The sequence below is a fragment of the Anoplophora glabripennis genome, unplaced genomic scaffold (genome assembly GCF_000390285.2).
Source record: "Anoplophora glabripennis isolate ALB-LARVAE unplaced genomic scaffold, Agla_2.0 scaffold351, whole genome shotgun sequence".
Taxonomy (NCBI): Eukaryota; Metazoa; Arthropoda; class Insecta; order Coleoptera; family Cerambycidae; genus Anoplophora; species Anoplophora glabripennis.
In genome coordinates, this window is record NW_019416442.1 from 105,316 (window position 1) to 124,210 (window position 18,895).

The following is an 18,895-nucleotide window of genomic DNA, read 5'->3' on the forward strand; positions in this document are numbered from 1 at the left end:
TCGTACAAATATTGACAGTATAAATTAACAAACATCTAGCAGTAAAAATAAATATAAATAATATAAATATATAATAGTATATACTGCAAGAGCAATATAATAAATATTTTGTAATAACAATACATTTTTTTTTAAATTAGCAGTTTTAAAATACCTTTAATTTATTGATTCATATGGCATTTTAAACCTATCTTTGGTGTAAATTATTTTTTCTAATAACCTAACTATAAAAACTGTAACAAAAATTTGTCCAAGAATTATTCTAAATTATGGCGAAGGCGCCAATGTTTTAACGATAAAGTAAAAAATAATATTTAATTCCACATTACAGTCAAATTCTAATGTCAAAAAAGTAAAAAATATTACATATTTCAATTTTAAATATAAATGTATATGGATTTTCAATTAAAGAAGATTAAGAAGATTTTTCTTAACATGCTATAAATAAATATACTTATTAAAAATATTTCTGGAGTTTTTTATTCAATTGAAGAGAGGACCAATTCATTAATTATAATGTATTTACTAACGTTTTGAGTTAATAATCATTCTTCAGAATAACAGCTCCAAGTCAAGGTTTCAAGAATATTCAACGTTGGAATATCTTACAATTTTACTGTACGTAATAAATTTTAAGTTGTTATTATTGTATTAGGTCCTTTCCAATAATTTATTATTCATCGTTCATAACTGACACAGGATCTCCAGAAGAGGGTAATGCCATATGTCCAAGGTATTGACCCATGAAGAAGCCAACAAGCGTGTTAAGTATTAAATTAAAATATATAATCTGTTAAACAACTCTAGATATGGCGTAACTATTAAAATAAATAATATGTATATACCCGTATTTAATTTGTTAATGTAAATACTAAGTGCTTTTAACACATTCAATATATCAAATAGAGACTTTGTTAATATATCAATGTGAAAAAAATTATTAAAATAGAACAAAATTGATGGCTTATTTACACAAATTAGTAGCAAAAGGTCATTGTCTTTAAATCAATTAAAATGGAACTTCTAATGAAAAGCTACGTCCTAGAGAATAGAAAAAATGAGAGTGAAAAGGAGATGTGGTGAAAAACATATTATTTGATGCCATTCTAGAACGGTTTAACAAAAAATAAAAATGACAGCTGTGACGTATATTTTGTTTGATGAGAGGCATTTTCCGACTTCTACAAAAAATCTTTCATCCTTTTACAGTTCCTTAGTGACTCTATTGTAGGTATATCACAGTAATTAAATATGCTTATTTTTTTTTAAAGATTTTTGGGAAATTGCTTATTGAATAAATACGCACCTCTGAGACTTAAGACTCAATTTTATACCGTATATATTGAAAAATATGTACAATTATTTTTATAATTTATTAGGGTTAATGATTAAATTTCTAGGATTATGAACATATACAGTGTGTCGCACGATTACGTGAAGAGAGAGGCATTTCTACTTATAAATTTATAAGAAAACGCAAAAATGTATTTATAAACAGATATCCATATATAACATTTCATTCAAATCAACCAGAGCGTTTGAGTTATTTGAAATAAACCAACATTTTCTTGAAGATTTTGATGTCATAAAACGACTATGCAGACAAAGACAAGTTTAATTAAATCACACTATTATCACTCCAAAAGTATGTGGTGGTTCAATGCATATGGAAAATTGGACTATCCTCTCTAAACATAATTTTTCTGTTTAATTAAAACTTACATAATTGGACAGTTTTCGAGCTGATTAGCAGGATTTAGCCATCACGCTCTCTTCTTCAGAAGAAACTTTGAAATTAGAGAATATCCTTGACATAAAAAATGACCTCAGATGGAGCGGGATCAAGCGGAATTATCGCTCTTTACCCATGCCATCTCTGTAAGCCCGAACGCCTCGTAGAAGCAGGGTCTTTCCCCGCAGATGCGGCTGGGTTCGAGTGTTTTGTGGGGCCTCCTCGTGTCTTGGGCATTGGAAATTAAGTCCTCTGGTTGACCGTGCATGGCTTTCCGGTACACGATTTGTAATCACTGGTCCGTGTCTTTCCTCTCATTGAATTTTTCCAAATCCTAAATAGTTCCAGTTCTTCGTTTCGATTGAAATTATTTCTATTTTTCTGGACTTCTCCCCGTAGATTCTTGATCAAAATCTTCTTGCTCATCAGAATTATGTTGCTGTTGTTCTTCAAGTGACACTTGTGCTTCTTTAACCTCGCGTTAACGTACCTTCTCTATTGTCCAATGTATACTTTTCTGCACATAGATTTGATGCCTTATATACCGGGCCCTTGAAGTAGACCAATCCTGCAGCTCGCTTTGGGAAAGTCTATTTCTATTTTTATTGAAGTATTGTAAATGGTATTAATCTCTTATTTATACAAGGTAGATAAATCGTAGCCATGTACTGTTTTTTTCTTGTTCTCAGGGGTCTCTTTGACGGCTCCTTCAATATTCCTGTTCTTCTAAGAGCAGATCGTAGATGCTGCAGGTATAAACTCACCAAATGAATGTTTTAAAAATAAAGACAGAGCAGACAAATGAATCATATACACAATTATTTCTTTCTACAAGATTAACGGATAAATAAATTTAGAACAGGCCCAAAGAGAGCTGTTTAAAAAATTTATATTCATAAGAAATAATAACATTATTAATCCACCGAACAGCCCTCGAAATAAAACACTGTTCTTCACTTCTAATTAATCGGGCACCGCTTTACTCGAGCGGTCTAAACAATGTCATACAGTGAATCTTAATTCCGCGAGTCATCCTAAATTTACGGTGGTTAATTAAATTTTAATTTCAGTTTGTTGGCGGACTTTCTGAGAGGCCATTACGGAAGCGGTTTATTATTAGCGTGCGGCTTGCAGCGACTGGACCGTCTCAGATATAAGTGAAATTAATGCAGGGACATTACGGTATTACCTTAATCGTAATTACATTCCGAGCGGAGTTGTTTTAAATGCCATCGTGCCGACTGCATCCATTTATTAATCCCGGTTTATGCACCCGTATCGCACGCCCCCTTGCCGCCCTCCACCCGAGGGACAGGGTGAGCGCGGGTAATAGGGGTACAAAAAGAAATTTAATACAAAATTACGTATTAGTTCATTACACTGTAAAAGAAATCACTCAAATTGACTCAATTTGGAGCACTTGTACCTAAATCAGAGTCAATGTCCTCATTACTTAGTGATCCCACCCTTTTTCATATCCAGATGCATTGTCTTTGTCTGTTCCCATCGTCCTATTAGGTTATCTCGTGACCGTGGGCGTGGTGGATGGCAGTATGGCGTATGGTGTGCTTTGGAGTTGGACAAGTATCGGTTTATCTCGTTATTCTAGTGAAAATTGTATTTAAATGCAGTGATTTAATTACAATAATTAAAGACAAACGGATAGTTAAATTGTTATCTAATTACGTATTTGTAACGTACAATATAAGTTATGGAAATCTATCCGTCCAATCAGTTCACCAATTCCTTTAATGGAGATCTAAAATATTGTCTCCAAAACAGATCTGTGCAGAAACCACTGTGGCAACATAATAATTTATGACTTTAATACAATTATATTTAAATTAAAATTTAAAGAGAATATAAACCAAGTCTGAGTAAAAATTTACTAAATAATAGTTAAATTTAAATCATATTAGAGAAAAAGTCAACTCTATATTGGTTTTATTTACTCAGAATAGAGTCGAAAATCACTCAAGTGATAGTTAGCAGTAACTCAGATTTGATGTAATAGTTTCGTTCAGTTGATGTAATAGTTTCGTTCAGTTGTACTTATTACTTAAAATTGAGTGAAATTTGAGTGAAACTTTTTTACGGTGTACCTGCCATGACACTACAGTCAACACATGCCTTGGGCTTGGAAATATCATTCTGGTTGAATATGTACAGGAGTAACTAAAGGATTAGCTTTATTTGCAGACACCACCAGCAGTGCTCATGCGCAGTAACTGTGTTTACATAATACTAACCTCACCTAACCTAATTTAAAGTGAAGAAGATTACAGTTAGACTCTATCTGTTCTTTTTTATTATAACTGTGAACTTGAATATTAGCAATTGGACTAGAGGAACCTTTCAACTTGCTTCAACTTGTGTATCAGGTGAGAATGTAATGAATATTAAGTTTTTTTTTTCATGTATGTATAGGCAACGACACTGACTTATCTTCTGGCTTTAACTTTTTAAATTTAATAAAGAATCTGCCATTTTTTCCTCAGAAAGAGATTTCACAAAAACATTTATCTCTCAGTCATAAACAATGTTGAAATGTTTCTAGTTTAAAAATAGGTCAATCCACCTCCTTTCAAGGTCCATCCCGTATATATTCTTCTTATAGCTAAATCTAGTAGAATATTATTTTTTCTAGATCTTTAAATAAATGTTTATACAAGATGCAATTTCTTATGATTTCTTTCTTTCTGATGATGTAAGAATTATATTCAAATCTTTACTTAAGTCCTTTAAAGGTTATGCAGTTGAGTGGGAGGGGAGTAGAAAAGGAAAAAGAATAAGAGTTTGCTTTATGATTATAAACAAGTGTTTTTACTTAAATTTTGCCCGAAAAATATTATTTATATGATTCTGTACATCAGATGTAGGAAAAATGGCTTTATTACATTTTTAAGCATTTTTTAATATTCGGGTTAGGGGGTTGTATTGTTGCCTAGAATCGATATAATATTGTTTCTGAAGGTCCAAACACATATTCCATATGATTAGGATGAATTTCTAATAGGGTCAAAACCGGCCTTATTGACCCTCCTCCTTTTCCATCTGCTATTAAGAATATAGAAACTGTACTGATCCAATTTTGTCTATATCTCCTGAGTAATTGATCAAAAACTGCATTTTGCGTTTAATCTTAGAGGATCATAGATTTATTACGAATAGATTTAGGAAAAAACGCCATTCCTTTTTTTCTGTTTCACTGTGTTTAAATGAAAGGAAAGGAACTTGTCGCAGAACCGTTGTTATTCTGCGTATCTTTCTTTGTCGTGTCAATCCAACAGAGCTGGATGATTCCCCTAAATATTTCTCTTTTGCTATTTTCCATTGTTAATTAAGGTAATTAATTTTCATATTTATTACCGCCTTTTAATCCGTATCATCGGCCTAAAGAATTCCATGGCTTCAAGTAATTACTAACACGGTGACTTGGCCTGAACATAAATAGAGTCGGCAAAATCTGTGACAACTGCACCCACTGAAACCTCCTAACAACCCATACAATGTCTCTTTATTTATTACGTCTCTTCCACATCATGCAATCCATCTACATGTCCCTTAATTAACCTAATACCGCACTAATTAAAAACATCAAGTCTTCGAGAGTGGAACTCCTCAGTTATTAAATTTTCTCGAATTAATAAAATCTGCAAACACCATCAAATTAATATATTAAACACAAAACCGCTCTCCAAATTAAAATTAAACACACTAGCGATCACCCTCTAAAGCTAATTAAATTGTGTATCAGCTACCTGTATCGCTTTAAAATTACGACGCTGTCGTTCCGGCGTCTCGACGGTGGCGCGTGCGCCGCGACGCCTTTCCGAGTACTCCATTGGCTCCAGAATAGCGCACTGAACGCCAAACTGTCCCGAAGTCAGTTAGTCGACGAGCGGTTTGCCGAGAAGCCGGTGTATTGCTACGATTCGAATAGCGGTTGCAACGTGTTCGATTGCGTGTATGGAAATTTGAAATTCGATTTCATAATCTGGATTATAGCTGTGGCAGGGACTGGATTGTGAATTGGAAGGGTCGATTCGGAGCTTTGAAGCTTCAGGTGGTCGATTTCTGAAGGTAGAGTTGTTTCCCCACATTAATTAATGCTTTCTTGTTTTCAACCAAGCTCGCTGCAGATACAATGAAAATGTTAATAGCATCAGTGGTAACTGCTCTTCTTTGGAGAAATGTAACACTGATTGTCATAAGGTTATATAATACAAACGTTTTCTTTTAAAATTAAGTTAGTTTACAGAAACAAGTTGATTACTTTGACTAAAACATTTTTCGATTATTTTGAGAAGCCTTTGAATGTTCCAGTGTAGTATTCTTCTCTAAACTAACAAAATTTTCAGTGACATTGGAAACCTATCAGTTTAATCATAGCGTTTTTGAATATTTTAGAAAATAAATACTTAAAATGTCTGTGTACTTATAAGCATTATAATTGCATTAATAATATTTTTACATAAAACTAGGTTTGCTTATATTTACTTAAAAGTATACCAACTGTAAGAAAACATGTTTTCACCCGAAATAAAACAATTGGGAAACTAAGTACTGGTATTTATTTATTTTTCGTGTTCACATCTAATATACAGGATAAATATCGGACATTATTTCAAGGCACAGCAAAAAGATGTTACGTTTTATTAAACTGGAAGAGTATCCCATATCTATTATTCATTTCATTCGTGTAACGTTAACCTCTTTTTATCAACGATACTGAACATTAGGTGTATCCATGTAGATAAACAAAATCATACTAAAAAAGACAAAAATATCTTTACCGTAATATCAGAACGGTCTGGTTTTAGACTGAAATCTAAAAATAGCCCAGTGTTTTCTTTCGTTTAATAGAAATCCTAATTCCTTGCTATAAGGATTGCATAATGACAATACCATAAATTTAGATTATAAATTGTTCTTGAAAATTAAATAATGTAATTGAAGATCTCAATTCAATATTATTATTTCAAAAAAAAAAAACAACATTTTTTGGATTATTTACACAGACTCGCTTTTGGATATTCACAAAGTAATCTACTTTAAACTAGCTTTTTCATAAAAAGGCAAGGATCTATGAGTAATTGAGATTAAACATGTTATGCAGACAAGATATTAAAACAAATTGATTTAGTCAACATCCTTTTAGAAAACAAGTACTAAAAGATTTGTCAAAAAACTCCATATATATGCATTTTGCATTGAAAATGTCTGAAACTAATTAAACAATAATTATTTGAAAAGGCCAACTGCTTGTAGTTCTTTTCTAAATTAACTATATATTTATAACGTACAATAAGATCTGTAATGTTGCTAAACAATTAAAGAACAGTCTGTATCTTTGGATTTTTTAGAAAACCATTACCAAAGATTCAATAAGCAACGTTTATTTTATGAAATTTCTTATTTTGTTACAAAATTGTTTTCTGAAATTAGTTATATAGCAAAAATTGCTATTAGTAGTTGTACAACAGCTTTCGAAATATTTTTTATGGACAATTAATATTTATAATACATGTGTTTACAAAATTGGAGATAATTTTTAATGGTAAAATATATTAGTAACAAGCAGAATTGAAAATTATAATTGAAACTATAAAATAATCAAAATTGTGAAAACTTATTGAGGACCTCTGGAATCGTCCCTGACTTACATACTGTTTAAAATAGGATGGGCCGTAAATGGCGTGTCATTTACTTTTTGTTCTACTTTTTCGTAGAAAACAGAAAAATTGCTAATTCAAGTTTAGGTATTTATCTATACTATCTTACAATTAGTTTTCTTTACGGAAATATGTGTCTTTTATTGTGAAATTTACTAGTAGTAGTAAAAGCGGAAACGTTGTGAAAAGTTATACTTATTTTTCTAAATTCTTATTTTTAACTGTGTTTGCATTTTGTGAAATAATAGTGCGCCTTTTTGTATTAGTAAGTGCAAATACGCTAAAATGACCCATCTCTACAATAGCAATGAATTAATGGACATGGTGGTAAGGTACGGAAACATTGATGAAAACTGTTGTGTTAATTGCAGATCTTGTACCACAAATAGGCACGCACCAACAGTTGAAACCAGAGGCAAAGTTATCAGTGGATTCAGAAGTTCCAAACAAGTTTTCGTCGTATCAATGTAGTAAATCACTAGCTATTTCACTAGTAATGCTATTTGCAAAAAGTATTTGTCACTTATCCTCTCCAAGTTTGTGAACACCCTCTATTTACTTAACACTATGGCAATGCTATAAAAATATTTATTTTAAAAAGAAAACAGAAAACATATTTTTACAAGATAATAAAATCTAAATCAATTTTAGAAATTCTTTGTTTAAAATCTGTGTCATACGCTAGCAGATACAATGCATTATTTTAATGAACAATAAAAATTATGCTTACCTCTTTTTAATAAATTACATCTTTATTATGTTTTTATTATCCAATTCACTAAGAGTTCGATTATTATAAGTACGTATCTAATTATTGTTTTGTATTAGAAACAATTCTATTGCATATTTTTTTAATTGATTGTAACTAAATTAACTTAATATTATTATGGAAGTACACAATTATTATTGGCCTTTTTCTGATTGAATTAAGATTGTATCAATGCAATTAAACAAAATGGTATAAAAATGGAAGGTTGTTAAGAAGACAAATCGCTTTTCTGTCGTATCCAGTTGCTCTGGATTTGTACAATATCTAAAAATAGCCAAATTTTTATTTTTTTTTTTCATTTAACGAAAATCGTAATTCCTAAATGATTATTAAATCACGGATGTTTCCCCGATGACTACTTTATATCTCTATTATTACAGTAAATATTTGCTATATAGAGTCATTACTTTAATTTATACGCTTGTATATTAGTATTATAAAAGCCTAAAAACTTGGCTTATAAAACCCACGTAAATATTCACGTGGGCAGAAATTAATTTATCTAATTGCCTCATAAAACTGTTTATGTGAAAAGGAATCGATTTACATGAAATGTAGGAATGGAATTGAAATGGGAAAGATGCTGCCGCTAAAATCTCATCCAGAAAAAAAGTATTGACGACACATTAAAAGCAGATTGATGTAATATGCAAAACAATCCAAGGAAACGTAGGAATGCAGCACCACTTTTCGAGCAAGGTAAATGTCAGCGAATTTCGCATTGTTGTCTCTAATACGAAGACACGGTAAAAGTGAATCAATAAATATTCTAAATCGTTGCTTTTAAATTATAGATTACCTCATAGCGAATAAATTTGCATCTTAATGTTAAAATATGTCGGATTTTATTTCTTGCGAAATATGTCTCTATCGTAAGTTTTACATACTTATCCATATACGAATTCTTGCGTTTAGTTGCTATGCTATGACGACCAAGAAATGATTTAAAAATGTCGGGTGAACCAAAATTCACGCAAAATAGTGCGGTAAAGTCAACGAAAAAAAAGACAACAAGACAGCTGACAATTCAGAGTTATTAGAAATACGAAAGAAAGAAAGAAAGAACAAAGCGTTTCCATTGTTGAGTAGTATTTAAAAGTAATGAAGATTTAGCAGCTACATTTCGCAATTTCCTTACAAAATATGGTCAAAATAATGATATAACTTCATCAATTGAAGCGATTAAACGAAAAATTCAAGGAGACTAGATCAACTAGTGATCTTAAACATTCTGGTCGTCCTTCATCAAGTAGTTCAACTCTAAACATCAAAATAGTCCTTGAAAGTGTTGCTGAGTGTTCAGGAACATCAATTCTGTACCGTGGTCGAGAATTGGATATTTCGAAAAGCTCTCTACAGCGTATTTTTTCGAAAGATTTACATCTCCAAGCTCACAAAATTTAATTGATTGAAGGACTGTTGCCTACTGACCACGAAGAACGAAGAGAGTTCGTTGAATGGATTATGGAACAACAAGTGGAAATCATATTCGATGAGGCTCATTTTCATCTTGATGGCTTCATTAATCAACAAAATGTCGAATTTGGGGTTCAGAAAATCCACTATTGATAGTTGAGAACCAGATACATCCATAACGTGTCTCCGTTTGGTGCTTATTTTGGGCTGTAGGCATCATCAGACCATTTTGTTCTGAAGTGAGGCTGGTCAGGCAATAATAGTTCATAGTGCTCGCTATCACGACATGGTAATTCAATTTTTTGTGCCTAAATTATAAGATATGGATGTAGACGGTATGTGGTTTCAACATGACAGTGATATATGCCATACAGCCCTCGAAACAGTTCAATTACTGCACGAGTCATTTCCTCGTCGTGTAATTTCACGTTTTGGTGGTCAGAATTGGCCGCCCAGATAATACGACATAATGCCATTGGACCTTTTTCTTTAGGAAGTCTAAGCTTTATGTCAACAAGACCACGACCACCCACACCTTGAAGGAAGAAATTGAGCGCTATATCAACGAAATTCTGCCGCATTTATGCAAAACAGTCATGGAAAATTTCGACAAAAGAATGAAGGCCATTTACCCGATCTGCTATTCCATATACAAGGTGATTCACAAATGGTGATCAAAAATGAAACCTCGTATTCTTTGTTGAATTATAAGGGTAGTCTTTCCTATAAAGTTTTTATATAGGACGTTTCGTTAAAACGATATAGGGTGTTATTCCACTTACTAATTTTTAAATTATTTAAAAGAATTAAAAATATTTTTTGAAGTTTAACACCCTGTATCTTTTTAACGAAGCGTCCTAGATAAAAACTTTATAGGAAAGACTCCCCTTAACCTTAATTCACCAAAGAATACGAGGTTTCATTTTTGGTCACCATTTGTGAATCACCCTGCATAACCTTATACTGTATACTTTATGAATCAATAAAAATTTACAATTTTGAGATAGAAACCTGTGTTTTCAATCAAAATTACTTCTTGCGTGAATATTAGACAACCTTTACAGTGGCCCTGAAAATGTGTTATTTTAATAAATCATTTAGTTTAACTGTGAACTTTTCAAAAATAAATTATACAAGATAATATATTTATACAAATTAAGTATAAAAAAATATATTCACATTTAATAAAGACATTTACCCATTTGAAGCTGTGACATTTCAATTAATATGGTTAGTTGACATTTAACGTTTTAAGAAATGACTCCTACACAGACTAGTTTCCCCTAAATACACATTTTAACATTCATAATAATTCAGGAGATTGAGAACGAAATACCGGATTTTTGAAGGAAAAGTGATAAATATCACATAAGCATGTAAGTTTATTACGTCTAGAACAGTGACATTTCTAAACAATACAAATGTCAATATATCCTGTGAAATATAATACAAACAATCAAGTATGTACAATAAATAATTTATTTTAGGAACTCGCACTTGATTTTATAATCTGCTGGCATTTATGCATAAAACTATGGTATTTTAATTTTACTCTCAAACATCTAGCAGTAAAAATATTGAGTCTGGAAAAAGTTGATCTGCATTCATGAGTGTAAAAAAGTGGTTAAAATGTAAACCGCTTTAATCTTCATTCGGGATTAAAATCATCAGTTGTGTATACCACTACTGCACTTACAATTAGTAAAACACTTTCTATACATTGTAAGTGGAAAAGCTCTTAACTGGAATGGTTTAAAAACAATGTGTGCAAAATTGTACAAAATAAGTGTTAAACTAAAAAATAACAAGACTTGCTTAATGTATTTATTTAACTTAACTTAACATTTATAACGCAAATTTCGGACAAATCTTTTTACATTAATTTCCCATCGGCGTATTGATTAAAAAGTTTATTGTAGCTGACGTATCATAAAACGGTACAGTAAAAAATAAATAGGGTCCATTTGCATAAACCTGAAAATAAACAGATTAAAACCGGATTATGTTATTTGGCATCATCGGGCTCATTTAATCAAATAATACAACGTAAACATTCATATTTTATAAAGCTGAAATATTTAGACTGAAAATTTAAATTCCACCATTTTATTTTACTTAGTCATATCCGCATACAGATTTATTTGCACAATGTCGTTTTGTGGCTGGCAAACATTAATTGAAGATTTATGCGCAAAATATAAAACGCGGATTTATTGAATTATGCTCATGTAAAAACATACCGTCACAACAACTAATGGATATTCGTAAAATGTAGTATCCATTAAAATATTAAGAATGAGCAGGAGAAGCATTAGATACCATATAAGGTTGTTGTACGAAGTAATGGTTTTAACGAATTGTCAATGTGAGGCTAAAAGCTCAGCCATTGTGAGTACAATTTTTATTTAAACAATAAATCAACACTTTTACAACGAAGTAGTTCAATATCAGATGACAAATACTGCTTGTGTCTTTTGATTTTAAGCTATTTGGGCGTTAGGTAAAAATTCTTATATACTTTGTGGTATATCTAATATTTGCTGGAAATATTTGTTGTGATTAAATTTCCGTTTGGAAGCGATATACCACCGTGTAAAATGTCAAAGGTTGTCCGTGGAACGGATTTTTTTATGTAGCTTTGGGTCGATGGTAATAAAGCTTAACAAGATTAACGTTGAGGTTACAATTCGCTGTGCGGATGTTGCAATTTATTTATTTTTAATTTTCGTTGCTCTCAAAGTCACTTAATAAGCTGTTTTCTTAGGCATTGTGCGTTTCGGTGTGAACACGCACGCCATATGTGGTCGACATTTTTATTTTGAACTCATCTGAGACCACATGATGAAAATGTTTTTCCACCGGTTTCATTTATTTGTAATATAGAGAATAGTCTAAAGCAATTGTTCTCTAGGTACAGACAAAAAAGTAATATATTTTATTTCGGAAGATTTTGACATAGTGGTAAGACTTCACACATTTATTTACTTTTATAAAAAAAATTCAATAAAATAAAAACTCTGATGTAATATAAACCTCGACGTGTGCTTTATAACTTTGTTGCATAACGACAAGAATATTTTTTTTTATTAAATTTTGACAAAACTGCTAACTTTTGCCTGTTAAAGACAATAGATTTTAATTTTTTAAATGTTCCACCAATAACTAAAAATCAAAGTTTAAAATTAATTGTCTACTTGAGAAAATTTTCAAATTGCAATTATTTATTTACACCGAAAATAAAATACAATGTTGATCACTTTTTTGAACTTCTTTATGCTTAATTTTTTTTTACAATTCATTATAAATTTCATCTTCAATTTGGGGGTTGAGGGGGTTAAATTAATTTTGAAGGGTTAAAATAATTTTGACATTTTTTTAAATGAAAACTATTGTCTAAAATATGTCTAATAAAAAAAAAAATTTCAAAAAATTCATTTTTAGGGGGTAGGGGGTGGTTTTACAAGGTCTTGATGTTTATAACAAGTTGCTCTGAGATTAAAAAAATAATAAATTGCTAACTCCGGACAAGTGGTCGTAGAAACTTTTTTTTTCAATTTCTAGTTTTTTTACGAGCTTTCGAATGTTGTATATAACTTCTTTCAAAAGTAAGAAACCGCGGAATTATTTTATTTGTTTATTAGGGAAGAAAGTGCCCTTTATTTGGTAACAATTATATACAACTAAATTTGAAAAAGAATTTAATTTTTCTTAACTAGAGGATACTTGGTGTCCCTTCGAAGAAAATGAGCCCAAAAAGAATGTTTTAGTCATAACCCTGCCCTCGCAATAGTCATTTGAAAATGGGCCTTTTTTGCAAAAATGCGATAAATAAGTGGAATTTTGCAAAAACTATTTGACCGATCGAGCCCAACTTTTGCACATCTCTTAAGGATATAAAAACTCACATTTTGGGAAAGTTTGGTAAGATTTTATTCATTATTTAAGAAGTTATTAACAATTAAAGAAAAAGCACTTTTTCCGTTTAATTTTGCAATAAATTTTTCGTTTATAAAGCAATTTTAACTTATAAAGTCTCATTTTAAAGATGAGTTTCTCTACACTGAAAGAAATGGGTTTATTAAACTGTTTATCTAGAATAATGTATATAGCACAATTAAAACTTTTATAACCAATATACAACTTTTATTAAAAAAAAAGCAATCATCTCCATACTCCTTATTCAATGAGTTTAACTGGAAGGTGCTTAATACACCTTATGCATCTATGAAATAAAGGTTATAATGAATTACTTATACATTATTAAGTGTTATAAACTTTATGTTCCAATTGTATAGTAGGAAAGATTTGTTGTATAAAGACCAGCATCCTAATTTGTATATAACAATTATATTAACAGAATTATTCGTTCTTATACCGAATATGTTTCCGTTTTTAACCTATAAAACGCGTCTTATAATGGTTAAGTGATCGTCACCTTTCGGTTATGATCGTAAAATTTCCGACAGTCCGCTGTGCATCGACTTACGACTATTACACGTCTAGTTTCATGAAAATGGGCAGTATGTGCACATGTTTTGTGGGATACATGATCATATCGCGTTGTGTGAAATGGAAAATTATTATGTAAGTATCTAACTGTTTTATGGCTTGCAATTGTTTTGTTTTTTCAAATGTAAATCTTGTCTAAATCTTAAAAATTCTTATTTTGTAGGTCCTATTAGAAATCGCTGATGTTAAGTTTTACATAAGATGGAGGAACAGAAGGTTAACGGTGACAAAGAAAAGCATGGGTATAAAGTCAATCAACCAGAGGAAATAAAATTAGATGGAAAGAAGCTCAACCTTTCAGGGGATGCTTCATTCTTAAGGTGGAAGAGTTATAGTGCAAATTTTCATGTAATATAAGAAAATACGGGTGCATCATTGCTAAGAAAATAAACTGGACAGTTTTGGGAGCGATTTGTCATCATTTTTAATGCTTAAAAGTATGTTTTATGTATGTTTACATTAGAACCTTAACTTGTAATTACACTTATCCAATAAATTTCTGAAAACTTAATGTCATATGTTTTTAACTCATACAGAGTATAGTTTAATAAATTTATTATTATAAAACTTATAACCAGTACTAGATGTTCTAATAACGATATGGAACACTTTAATAACAGTTATTGCAATAATTTAATAAAGAATAAGGTTTATAGTCACTATACAACTGTGCTAGCAATACGCGTTTTGTATCCAATATTCACCTGTTTAACTGTCACATATAGTATACAATGGTCTTATAATGGCATATAGAATTCTAATAAAGAATAAAACGCATTTCTTTCAGTGTAGATCAAATCGTCTGTTAAACATTTTCTGCTAAGATTAATAGTTTTTTACAATAACGCGTAGTACGAAAAATGACGAATTTTTGACGTATTTGTTAATAAAAACCAATGACGCTATACTTTTTTCATGACCCATTTGATGAAACGCCTCTTGTATTATCATTCTCAAGACTTTCCAACAATAAAATCACGCCCAGTAATTAATAAATTTCAAAATGTTTCCTTTCCTGGTCTGATTTTTATCTATATTAAATAATTTTCCGTTTCATTTGAGGAATTTTACTTTAATAGATCACATTTATTCTGTCATATTCCGTTGGAAAGGATGATTACACGTTTTTGCACTTAAATAGTCAATTATTTGCAGGTATTATTTTCTGAGGCTAAAAACTCACCAGAATGAAAGAAAATAAATGTTGCACAAATTTTTGATAGCCAACATAATTTAATGAAATATTTAACATGTTTTGGTTGAATAAAGTTGTTGCCACGTCGTCGTGGCGTTTTGAGGCATATTGCTCTCTTCTTCAGAGAAAACTCTGAACTGGCCGGTATCCCAGTGAAAACATGTTGATTCAAAAACCATTAAAATAACGTACTTTTGGTTGATCTAATGTAACGATTGAAAATATAACGTTTTAAATGACACGAATACACACCCTGTATATACCTGCGTATGTTACTAAGCGTATTAATCATGTCGCAAATCGCGACCAAGTTCGTGTCATGGTACAAATGCATAGTCTGACATCAGCCTAACTTGTAAAGGAGCGTTCTTCTTTTTGCTTTATTAATTAAAGATATTACCTTCCACGGAATTTCAAACGGCATTATATTACTTATTCAAAACAACTTATGCTCAAACAGCTAGAGATGGCCAGAAATCTTGTTATAACGCTCATGAATGTTAAGCGCATAATTCATTTCATGTTGACCGGGCTGCATGTATACATAATGAGATAAAAAAAAAACCTGAGAATTATGCAGGTCATTAGCAGTCCTTGAAAACATTTATGATATATAATTAAGCAGAGCTTACAAAAACGAAGCTGGATGAGGTATATCTGGCTCAGCCGCGTAGAGGGACTATTGGAAGTACTGTCCGTCTTTGGCCGGCGCGTTAAAAAATTCAATTAACAGCGCGGTTAAAGATTTAATGAGTCAATTTACGTTGTAATGTTGGTGTTACCGCTTTAATGACCACACGAAGAATGTGCATTGTATATTACGAGATCTGAAAACCGGTGGTTTTACATGGATTTATGGCCTCACCGTCCATAACTGCGTATGGTGAGTGCGGCGTTCACTTAAAAAAAAAAGAATTATATATTAAAGGATAAGGGAATGAGAAAATGCGGTTTGCGAATGTTTTTTTCATAAGAAAACCGGCCGACTTGCTTAGAGACAATATCAAAATATATTTTTTCTTAGATTAATTCTAGTTTTATTTGTTGTTGGACAGTATGACCAGTACAATGCTCTCACCTTCATCTCATGTTTATTTAAAGATATAAAATTCAGTCGGTACTTTTTAAAAACAATTTAATTATTTCAACTGAAAAATAAAGAAACACACGAACGAGGTGACTACCAAACTGTATAAGTTTTAAAAAGAAACACCTAAGTCAGTTTTGCTTGTTCAAAATTTCTTAGTTTATTTTTTTATTTCGGTTCATTTAATATAGGTAATTAAAATAAGTTCATGTATACATTTTTTTAAAACAAGCTTTTAGTGACGTCATTTTATTTTCGTATTCTTCTCAGTAAACCCTTTCATTTAATACCCACATCATGGCGGTGCATAGGTGTATAGGTGCTGGTTAGATTTAGAATGACGTCACTTAGCTAACCATGCCTTGTCATCAAAACTAAATGTGTCTGAAAATTTTCAGCTCAATCGGTTGGTGATAACTGTTTTAAAATTCATTTGCAACAAGTGTAAAATAGACGGTAAAATAAAAAAACTCATACATAAGGAATCCCCATGAATGTGCTGCTTATAAATATTATTTGTTTCATGGTGCATGTTCACAAGGAATTGGTGAACTGATCGGACGAATAGATTGCCATAACCTATATTGCACTACGTTACAAATACGTAATTATTATAGATAACAATTTAACTATCTCTTTATTTATTTATTTAACCAAATATTAATCGACTCTTTAATTATTATAATTAAATTATTTAAATACAATTTTCACTAGAATAACCAGATAAATCAATACTTGTCCAACTCCACACCACACCATACGCCATACTGCCATCCACCACGCCACGATCACGAAATAACCTAATGGGACGATGGGAACAGACAAAGACAATGCATCTGGATATGAAAAAGAGTGGGATCACTTAGTAATGAGGACATTTACTCTGATTTAGGTACAAGTGCACCAAATACGAGTTTACTTGAAGAATTTATTTAAAAAGTACCTATATTTGAGAGAAAGTACTCAGTTTTAGTTTAAATAGATATAATCACAAATGAGTAAAATGATCAAAATGCCCAATATTGAGTGCAAATGTGCTCAATAATTTCCCTCAATGGATTTACTCCAAATATTTATTGCTTTTATTCACACCGATTTTTTTACAGTGTACGTTTCAAGGAATGTTGCCTCTCATTTTTTTTGCTTTTTATGTTTCTGCATTATTTAATGAAAATTACTTCGATTGATTAGCGTGCAATCTTTATTTGGTGTAATAAATACGATGAATTGAACAAATCGATGAAACTAGTATCTGGTGAACTTGGTGGCCTTTCTGTTCATCAGAAGGAAATCAAGAGAACCTTTTTATGAAACTGATAGTGCGAAAATTTCTCCTCGATGGCACTCATAAGCATGTACTTATTAAAATAAATTTATTTCGTCTTCAACGTGTTATTTACTAAATTAAAAAAATACAATTCTGGAAACATATTTTTGCAGACAAACATATTCTGAGCAAGCAATAGGATCATCTGTATAATTCGAAGATGAGCTGTCTTGTGCATTCGTAAATGATTTTTTGTGAAAATTATTACGCAATGTGGTGTTTGAGTCCTTAGAAAATAATTTTTTTTTATTGCAAATGCATTCATGTAAAAGCTGTCATTTCACCAATTTTACTCATTCTAAATTTTAATGATTACAATTTCTAAATTGTAAAATTTTTAAATATGTCTCATTATTACACACAGCTGGTGTTGTTATGCGCTTACAATTTCCGCTCATCTGAATTTGCTGGTTTACATATACATATGCTGGGGTACAATTATAAATACAATAAGTCCAGTTCTGCCCAGCTCTGTAGGTATCTAAGTACCTCCATGCTAGCGACGACTTCTCGATGATTTATAGATGACTATCCACTTGAACCCAAACGCAAGCGTTTCATCACAGCAACGTAGGCAGCAAGCGTTTCATTATTGCGCGCTCCCTGATTATAGCCCCACCCAACAACCTCCCAAGGAACATCCGCTAATTGCCCCAAAAATCGCGAGGCCTTCCGACACACCACAAGTGCAAATTGTCTAGTTAGTTAGCACTCCTTCATCAAGCAGGCACTAAGAAACATCCGAGCACCGAACAGACACGGCCGGCTGGATAGTGTCCGGTAGCTGGGCTAGGTCGGGCCCGCTTGTTAGCGCTAATGAAATGGCATGCGGCTTCGTGTCTGTCTGTGCTAACGAGCGAATGGCCCTGTTACACTAATGAGAAAAGCTCGGACGTGAAAAGCTCATTACCTTCAAAGTGTTGCGGACAGTCGATCAGAGCCGCTCACTCTCCAACGGCTGATGGTGTATTGTTGCACGGCCACATCAAAGTATCCGGAGGCGTAAGTCCGTTTTAAAGCTGTAGACTGTCGGAGCACCGGCCGGTCCGCCTTCTCCTGGTAGGTGCCTGCAGGTGTTTGGATAGCAGCGGATTCCATCAATATCCAGAACGATGCAAGGATGCGTCTCATTCTAGAGAAGCATATGGCATATTCCAAATATCCAACATATAGGTATTTTTTAAA

The 18,895-nt window shown here is 31.8% G+C and overlaps 1 protein-coding gene across 1 annotated transcript in view; it reads left to right on the forward strand.

The window, feature by feature from the left end:
- The first annotated feature begins 5,642 nt into the window (after nt 1-5,642).
- Nucleotides 5,643-18,895, forward strand: part of LOC108912142 (LIM domain transcription factor LMO4.2-like) — a 197,160-nt gene continuing 183,907 nt past the window's right edge. Inside the window, exon 1 of the mRNA XM_023454566.1 lies at nt 5,643-5,815. The gene's annotated coding sequence lies outside the window, so the exon portion shown is untranslated. The remainder of the gene's footprint in view (nt 5,816-18,895) is intronic.